This window comes from Phyllostomus discolor, chromosome 12 (genome assembly GCF_004126475.2).
Source record: "Phyllostomus discolor isolate MPI-MPIP mPhyDis1 chromosome 12, mPhyDis1.pri.v3, whole genome shotgun sequence".
NCBI classification, from domain to species: domain Eukaryota; kingdom Metazoa; phylum Chordata; class Mammalia; order Chiroptera; family Phyllostomidae; genus Phyllostomus; species Phyllostomus discolor.
The window spans coordinates 8,822,357-8,829,986 of NC_040914.2; the positions used below are offsets into that span (position 1 = coordinate 8,822,357).

General features: G+C 44.1%; 3 protein-coding genes and 1 non-coding gene across 4 annotated transcripts in view; 2 read left to right on the forward strand and 2 right to left on the reverse strand.

Annotated features, from left to right (window-relative positions):
* Positions 1–7,630, reverse strand: part of LOC118497666 (carcinoembryonic antigen-related cell adhesion molecule 21-like) — an 834,765-nt gene that overhangs the window by 140,735 nt on the left and 686,400 nt on the right. The window lies entirely within an intron of this gene.
* The window catches only part of LOC118497667 (carcinoembryonic antigen-related cell adhesion molecule 1-like), a 746,496-nt gene that overhangs the window by 135,540 nt on the left and 603,326 nt on the right, over positions 1–7,630 (reverse strand). The gene's annotated exons all lie outside the window — the stretch shown is intronic.
* Positions 1–7,630, forward strand: part of LOC118497668 (carcinoembryonic antigen-related cell adhesion molecule 1-like) — a 93,861-nt gene that overhangs the window by 84,691 nt on the left and 1,540 nt on the right. The gene's annotated exons all lie outside the window — the stretch shown is intronic.
* LOC114511788 lies at positions 3,583–3,714 on the forward strand. The gene has a single exon (XR_003685753.1). It is a non-coding gene; the product is annotated as a small nucleolar RNA SNORA42/SNORA80 family (small nucleolar RNA).

Consider the following 7,630-nt stretch of genomic DNA (forward strand, 5'->3'; position numbering starts at 1 on the left):
CTGCGTGAGACATGATGCATGAGCGTGTATGTTGTCGTGATGAAACTGCCAATCACAGTTGCCCATAGTTTCAGCCTTCTGAATAATCCAAATAGTTTCTGTGGTGGAATGTTCAGGCTTAACATAAAATCTGATGCCAATTCATTGCTCTACTCATTCAGTCATTTTGAATGCAATGGCCACACAGTACACAGGCTCACTCAAAGGCATCTACCGCCCCCCACTGACTAGTACAGTGAAGTCGTCATTGTTCATGCATGCGTGTTCCAGTCCAGTCGCCTTGGCTGCCAGGTTCCATGGATATGGTACAAAACATTCTTGTTATATTAACAATGGTTGGACTTCTTCCGGACAGACCCCGTATATATTTAGAGAGGTCAAACTCTTTTTACATTCATATACATTTTATAGTTTCTTGTAACTTCTGCATGCCAGCCCCAATTCTGCCCTGTTAACTTACTCATTCATGTTCTTACTTCATCCTTCTTCATCCTTTCCCTTTACACCTTATAAATAAGGATGGTATGGAGACAAAAGTAATGCCTGGGCCATATTAGGGAATTCCTTTAGCAAGAATGCTATTTGTAAGACATCTCCTGAAGCCTGTTTCTCAGGTTGATTTTCAGCAAAATCTTCCCCAGACCCACAAGGAATATAACTGTTGCAGAAGCTGCATGCCCTCTGGGTAGTTCTGCTCTGGAATTACGACATTTTCCAGAATGTTGTTCATGAGTTACTACCCATCCCTTCCACTCCTGCATGTTAAGCCTTCCTCTATCATTTTCATCTCCAGCTGGCCTGCCAGGACCCTGGCTAGAAAATGCCTCTCTGCCCTAGATGAGCAGGGTGGAACCTTTGTCCAGTCCCATAATTACAATAGCTCACACTTACTCAGCACTGACTATTTGCCAGGTACTATCCTAAGAGTTTTATATGTAACTACAGCCTTCACCAAAAAAAAAAAGCCATGAGTGTTATCATCCCATTTTAACACATTAAAAAAAACTGAGAGAAGTAATTTACCCAACATTGCACAACTTCATAATTTAACTTCATCTCTCACACAGATAAATATTAGTGATTTAATCTGGGCAGAGGGCACTCTAAGACTTCTGAGGTCTCCTGAATGAAATCCACCTTCCAGAATGACCTTTGCCCCCCCTTTTCAGGATCTGACAGTCAGCATTTTGCGTTCTGTCCTACCCTCACTTGTGCACCTGGTCCCTCACACCACACTCACAACTGCACATCCTGACATAAAAGTTTTTTTGAACCTTATAATTGCTTTTATGGGCCTGAATATATTTGTAAATAAATGGGGCCTGGCTCCCAGTCCCCATGAAAAGCCCTTTCACTAAATTGTCAACTATTTGCACAGCCATTCTTTGGCCACAAAAGAAGTGTGATAGGGAAAGAAAGCCTCATGAGAAGGAAGCAGGAGAAGGGAGAGTCCCTGGAATGGTCACAAAGGGGAGGAGTTTTCAAATCAGAAACAGTCATAAAACACACCCAGAGTCTGTGGCCTTTGAACAATAGCAGCCCCGCCTGTCTCTTTCCATGCGTGTTGGCATCTGACTTCCTTCTCAGCCTGCCCCTCCTGGCCCTGTGACCTTAAACCAGTACTAGAGGCCGAGGACCTGGGGCCAAACCACTGAACCTCAGCACTATACTATGGGTGGAAGAAGCAAAAAAAGGGGTAACGTGTTCAACTCATAAGTGACCTGACTCACTTGTGTACATACCACCTGGGCAGGGAATGGTTTACGGAGTTTTACTCAGGAGTCATACTTCCTCAAAGCCATGACTGCGAGCAAAGGGGTGGGTGTGGGAGGCATCACAGCTTTTTTTTCCTTTAGAAACCCATTGTCCCTTCGTGCTCCCTCTGTTGGGTTACATTCCTCTGTCCATAGATCACTTATTTACTGAGTTGGGTTCCAGGAAAAGAATCTCAGTTGAATTCCTTAAAGTCCCAAGCACTAAGTTCAAGAGTGTCTAATTGTGATGATCAAACACAAATATCTTTTAAAGCCTCCGCAGGAAATTTTGACAAGAGCCTTTGCGCCACCCACAATCCCCGTGGGTCCCCAGGGGGCCACAAACAAGAGGGAGAACATCTGCATGCAGAAACCTTTACGTTTGCACCTCATCTAAGGCTCACAGTGACCCGTGAAGTAAGTACTATTATCTCTGTTTTGCAAGTGAGACACTGAAACTCCAAGAAGTCAATTAACTTGTTCCTTATCCAAGAACTGGTAAAAAATGGAACACGGATTAAGACTCACATGTTTCTGAGTCTAAAGCTCATGTTTTCACCCCACACCATCCTGTCGACCAGATTTCAAAGATAGGAAAGATGACTGCCTCCAACAGAAATCCTCATAAGTGGCTTCATTCAAGAGTCAGAACCTAAAATGGGCCTTAAAATGAAGAATAATTCAAGAGACTGAGCAGGAAGGCAAGGGTGTCATAGAAAGAAGGATCCCTGGCTGATGTGGCTCAGTGGACTGAGCACCGGCCTATGAACCAAAGGGTCACTTGTTCGATCCCCAGTCAGGGCACATGCCTGGGTTTCAGGCCAGGTCACCCGTGGGGGGCACACAAAAGGCAACCACACGTTGATGTTTCTCTCCCTCTCTTTCTCTCTCCCTTCCCCTCTCTCTAAAAATAAATAATTTTTAAAGAAAGAAAGAAGGAAAAGAATTAGAATAAACTCATACATGAGAAAGTAAGATGCAGTTCAGTTCACAGAGACTAAGGGAGCAGACTGGAGCCCTGCTCCGGCTTTAAATGGCAGCTTGAGAAATTTGAACTGTATCCTAGAGGAGATAGGAGTAACTGAAACCCTTGGAGAAGAAGGTCAGAAACATGACAAAATAGCATTTTCAAGAAGATTACTCTGACAGTATGAGGCAAGATGATTTAGGGAAGTGGTTCTAACTCTGGCAACTCATTAATTCTCAAGAAGTTCTCTTTTTCTTCTTTTTTTTTAAGATAGACTTTTTCTTAAAGCTTTTATTTATTTTTAGAGAGGGAAGGGAGGGAGAAAGAGAGAGAGAGAGAAACATCAATGTGCAGTTGCTGGGGGCCATGGCCTGCAACCCAGGCCTGTGCCCTGACTGGGAATCGAACCTGTGATGCTTTGGTTCCCAGCCCGAGCTCAATCCACTGAGCTACGCCAGCCAGGGTGCTCTTTCTCTTCTTTTCACTTTTCATTTTAACCTAGTTTCAGAGTTTCAAAAATGTTTATGTCCCCATCATTTAATTTCCCCAAACATTACTGCTGTAGATAACCACAGTACAATGATCAAAGTCCATAAATTATCAGTGGTATAATATCATGAGCTAATTTCGCATCTTATTCAAATTCCGCCAACCTTCTCACAAAGGCCTTTTTTCCCCCGACAAAGATCCAGCCTAGGCTTACACGTGGCATTTAGTTGTCTCGTCTCCTCAGTCTCCTTTAATCTGGGCCAGTTGCTCAGGACTTCTTTTTCCTTCATGACCTTAACATCTCTTAAAAATATTGGTCAGGCATTTTGTAGAATGACCCTCAGGCTGGACTTATTTAATATTTCCTCATACACACGGGCTTGGATTTATGGCAGGCCCATCCCCTTGGGTCTCTCATAGTGCCCTGTGCCAGAGCACCCTGGCCTGGAACCATTGCCCAGCCTCTGCCCGAGGGCTGCAGGCACTGAAGTGGGCTGCACAGTGGAAAAAAAAATATTTCCTGATGATTAAACTTAGATAAGGCACTTTTGGCAAGAATACCACAGAAGGGATGCTGCAGTTTCTCAGACCATCATTATCAGGAGGCCTGAGATACCAACATCTCTCACCACTGGCACTCTTAACCGTGAACATCTGCCTCAGGCTTCTCCACTTCAGATGACTATTTTACCTGGAAGCTTTTTAAAACTACCAACGCCTGGGCCACATTACACACCAATCAAAACAGGCTCTCTGCAGGTGGGGCACAGGCGTTGGTGGGTTTTAAATGTCCTGCAGGTGGTTCCAACCAGCATCCAAGGTTGGAAACCATTGGCTTAGACAGTGAAGATTAAAATCCTGGAAACATGCAAGGAATCCCTTCCTTGAGCCTCTCTTCAAAAAAATAAATAAAGTCAACAGTTTCAGGCACAGATAAATACATCTGGACTTTGGCATGAACCCATGGTAGGAAAAAGGAAAGACGAAAAACCCCCTGACTAAGAAAGCGATGCGTGAGTAGACTGCTGTCCAATAAAAGAGAAGGCAGGGCACTAATTAAAGTGTCTAGCCTTCCCGGTCCACTTCAGCTCCAGGCCGCAGAGAAACCTTTGCTGCAGTGAAAGCACACACCATAAAATTTTACTGTCGCAAGCCTGACATGATCTCCTAATTGCCGCTGAGGGAGGGAATTATGGATCATGTGAGAAAATGTACAGCCACACATGCACAGATAAACACTTCTGGGTGCAGCTGAACGAATAATTCACAGAATCTTGGTCAAAGGGATGTGATCCCCTTAAACAACCTTTCCCTCCCCACTTATCTTTTCATCCTTAATCTCTTCTGAAATAAGAGAGCGAGGGCCTTGCTGTAAATTTTATGAAATAGAAAAGTGTACACATTTCCGGCCCCCAGGCTGAAGCAATATGGTCGACTGGTAATATGGTCAGCTTCCTTAGTGTTATTAACTTGTGGTTTCAATGTATTCCACCAACCCCTCCCTCAGAGGAGCCATCTGATAACAATGCACACCAATTTAACCAAAATGTGGAGGCAGGAAGGAGCCTGAAGAGAATAGGCCCTAAAGTATTGACCAATTGCCAGGATCTGGAGCTGCGGGTGCAGCAAGAGCTGCTACTGGGCAATAAGTGACAAAAGAGGAGGCAGTTGTAACACTCAGCGAGTACTAAAAAAGAAGTAACTCACCCTGGCCCAGTGCCTCAGTTGGTTGGAGCGTCATCCCCTACACCAAAAGGTTGCAGGGTTCAACTCCCAGTCAAAGCACATGCAAAAAGTTGCCTGTTCGATCCCTGGTAAGGGCGTGCACCAGAGGCAACCAATCAATGTTTCTCCTTTTCTCCCCTTCTTCTCTCTCTAAAATCAATAAACATATCCTCAGGTAAGAATTTAAAAAAAAATTAAAAATGGGGGGGTGGAAGGGTAGAGGGATTGAGCAAAAAAGAAAAAAAGAAAGAATTATGAACACGGACAACAGTGTGGTAATTGCCGGGGGGGGTGGGGGGGGACAGGTAGAGGTGAAAGAGGGTATGAAGGGATAAATGGTGATGGAAAAAATAATAATAATAAAATTAAAAATAGAGTCCTGGCTTGTGTCGCTCAGTGGATTGAGTGCCAGCCTGAGAACCAAGGGTCACTGGTTTATTTCCCAGTCTAGGGCACACACCTGGGTTGCAGGCCAGGTTCCTAGTAGGGGGCACATGAGAGGCAACCACACACTGATGTTTCTCTACCCCTCTTTCTGCTTCCCTTCCCCTCTCTCTAAAAAATAAATAAAATCTTTTAAAAATTAAAAAGTAAAATTAAAAAATGAAGTAAATTTTAAAAATTAACTCAATTATCCCTTAATTATTACACAACCAATTCTCCCTCAAGCCTAATGAGTCTCACTGAGTGGACTGGCACATAATTAAACACTAATACATGGGTAAAATAATTTATAGAAAGGTGGGTCCAACTAGGTCAGGAATGGCGGGGAAAGGTTACATGAAAGAGACAGGATTCAAGTTAGGCCTTTGGAAGGTTAAGTCTCAGAGAAACAGAGACAAGGAGAAACATAAGCACAGGGAACCAGGTGCCAGGCATCATTGTAGATGCTAATTTGGAAGGTGATTTCAGGAATCAGAGTGGGCTTGCATATGGTATCTATTCCCCTCAACCACCATATGGGGCTATTTCAGAAGAATATGCTGATCCTCAAGAAGGTGAAATAACCTGCCAAGGTCAGTTGTGGACCTGAGATTAGAAAGTAGGTGTGTCTAACTTCAGAATCCACGCCAGTACCATTACCACAAAGAGAGGCCCAAACACAGTATGCTTAGAGAACAGGAAGGCATGAGGATAGTTACAAAAGAAAGACAGGGTTAAAAAAAAACAAAAAACAGGAAAGTTAGGTAAGCTTACTAAAGTGAGACCACTTGTTGTACACCCATGAAAACTCGTCAGAGACATTTGAACTTGATCTTGTGGTTATAGAAAAGCTACTGAAGATTCTGAGTAACCGAAGGGACACCTTGAGCAAAGACCAAAGGGGATGATGGAAAAATTGGGAGTTCTCAGTTCCTAAGCTAAAGAGATGCCACTAATGAGAGTAAAGGAGACCACACAATGATGTAGTGGAGTCAGAGCTGGACTGCAGCAGAAGCTTGGGTTTAAATGCATAAAGTTACACACCCACGTCATGACTATGTTAAGCAGGTCACATTCTCCCTCTAGACTTCAGTTTCTCTTCGTAAGTCAGATGAAGTGAGAATTAATCTCTAAATGACCTCTAAAGCTTTGCTACTCAAGTGTGGTCCACCAACCAGCAGCAAGCATCAGCGTGGTGCATTATAAGAAAGGCAAAATCTCAGGCCCCACCGGAAGAACGGGTCTGTATTTAAACAAGCTCCTCAGGTGATCCGTAAGCACATTCAAGTTTGAGAAACTTTTCTAAAGTGTCTTCTAGTTCTAAAATGCAATAGTTTCAGACTCAGATTAACTCTGTCACTTCACAAGGGGGAGTAAAAAAGAAAAAAGTTTACTTGTTCACTTCATTTATGCCATTTTCCTAGTCCTAACCAGGGCTCTCAGGCTTGCCCACACCCATGGAGCTCTTAGGAAACATCAGTGGGGCAGTGCTGCCACCTTGTGGCCATAATTAATTAGTAAATGCACTTACTCTGTGTTCTCACCAGTGAGGGTGAGATGGGGAAGGTTGGCAGAGTGGGCAAAGTCCGAGTCACAGATTAGAGGATCACAACCACCCATAATGCCTGGAAGTAATGTCAGACAGAGGTCAGCGTGCATCCTGGAGTTCTTTCACCTTTCAAAGGGCAGTTTTTATAATACCTAATAAAATGTGATATTAGTGGGAAACCAAGGTTTCAAACCAAGCTCTAGGGTATGGAGGGAACCCAATTAAAAGCCAGGCCATGATAGTTCAGTGAAAGACAACCAGATAGAGGTAAACACAGAATTTTTGTGGCCTGTCTGATAAACCCCCTGTGAAAATGTCCACTTTTGGTTTTCTGGGCTGTTTTCCTAATTTCAAGCTCAGAGGGGGAAAAAAAGAATGCAGACATTCCAGGTGCTGCTTTTTTTGCAATCTCGGTTAGACTGGACATTCCCTTCTGGTTCACCCAAGGCGCTTTCAGGCTGCCGCCTGGTTCTGAACATCCTCTCTCTCCCATTAGAGCTCACCACATTTACGTGTGTAGCAGCCAGCCAGCTGCACACCAGCAGAAATTCTAGCAAGCCAGGAAATGGGTGTTAGTCCTGTGGCTTCTACTTTGTTCCCTGCACTTCTGTAAGCAGAGCAGTTGGATTAGCGCTCCGTGGGTCTGTGTGCACTGTGTGAGCTCCTCAGAGACCACACTAGGCTGCTTCCTCTTGGCAGCCAACACCTAGAAACTTGGGGCTC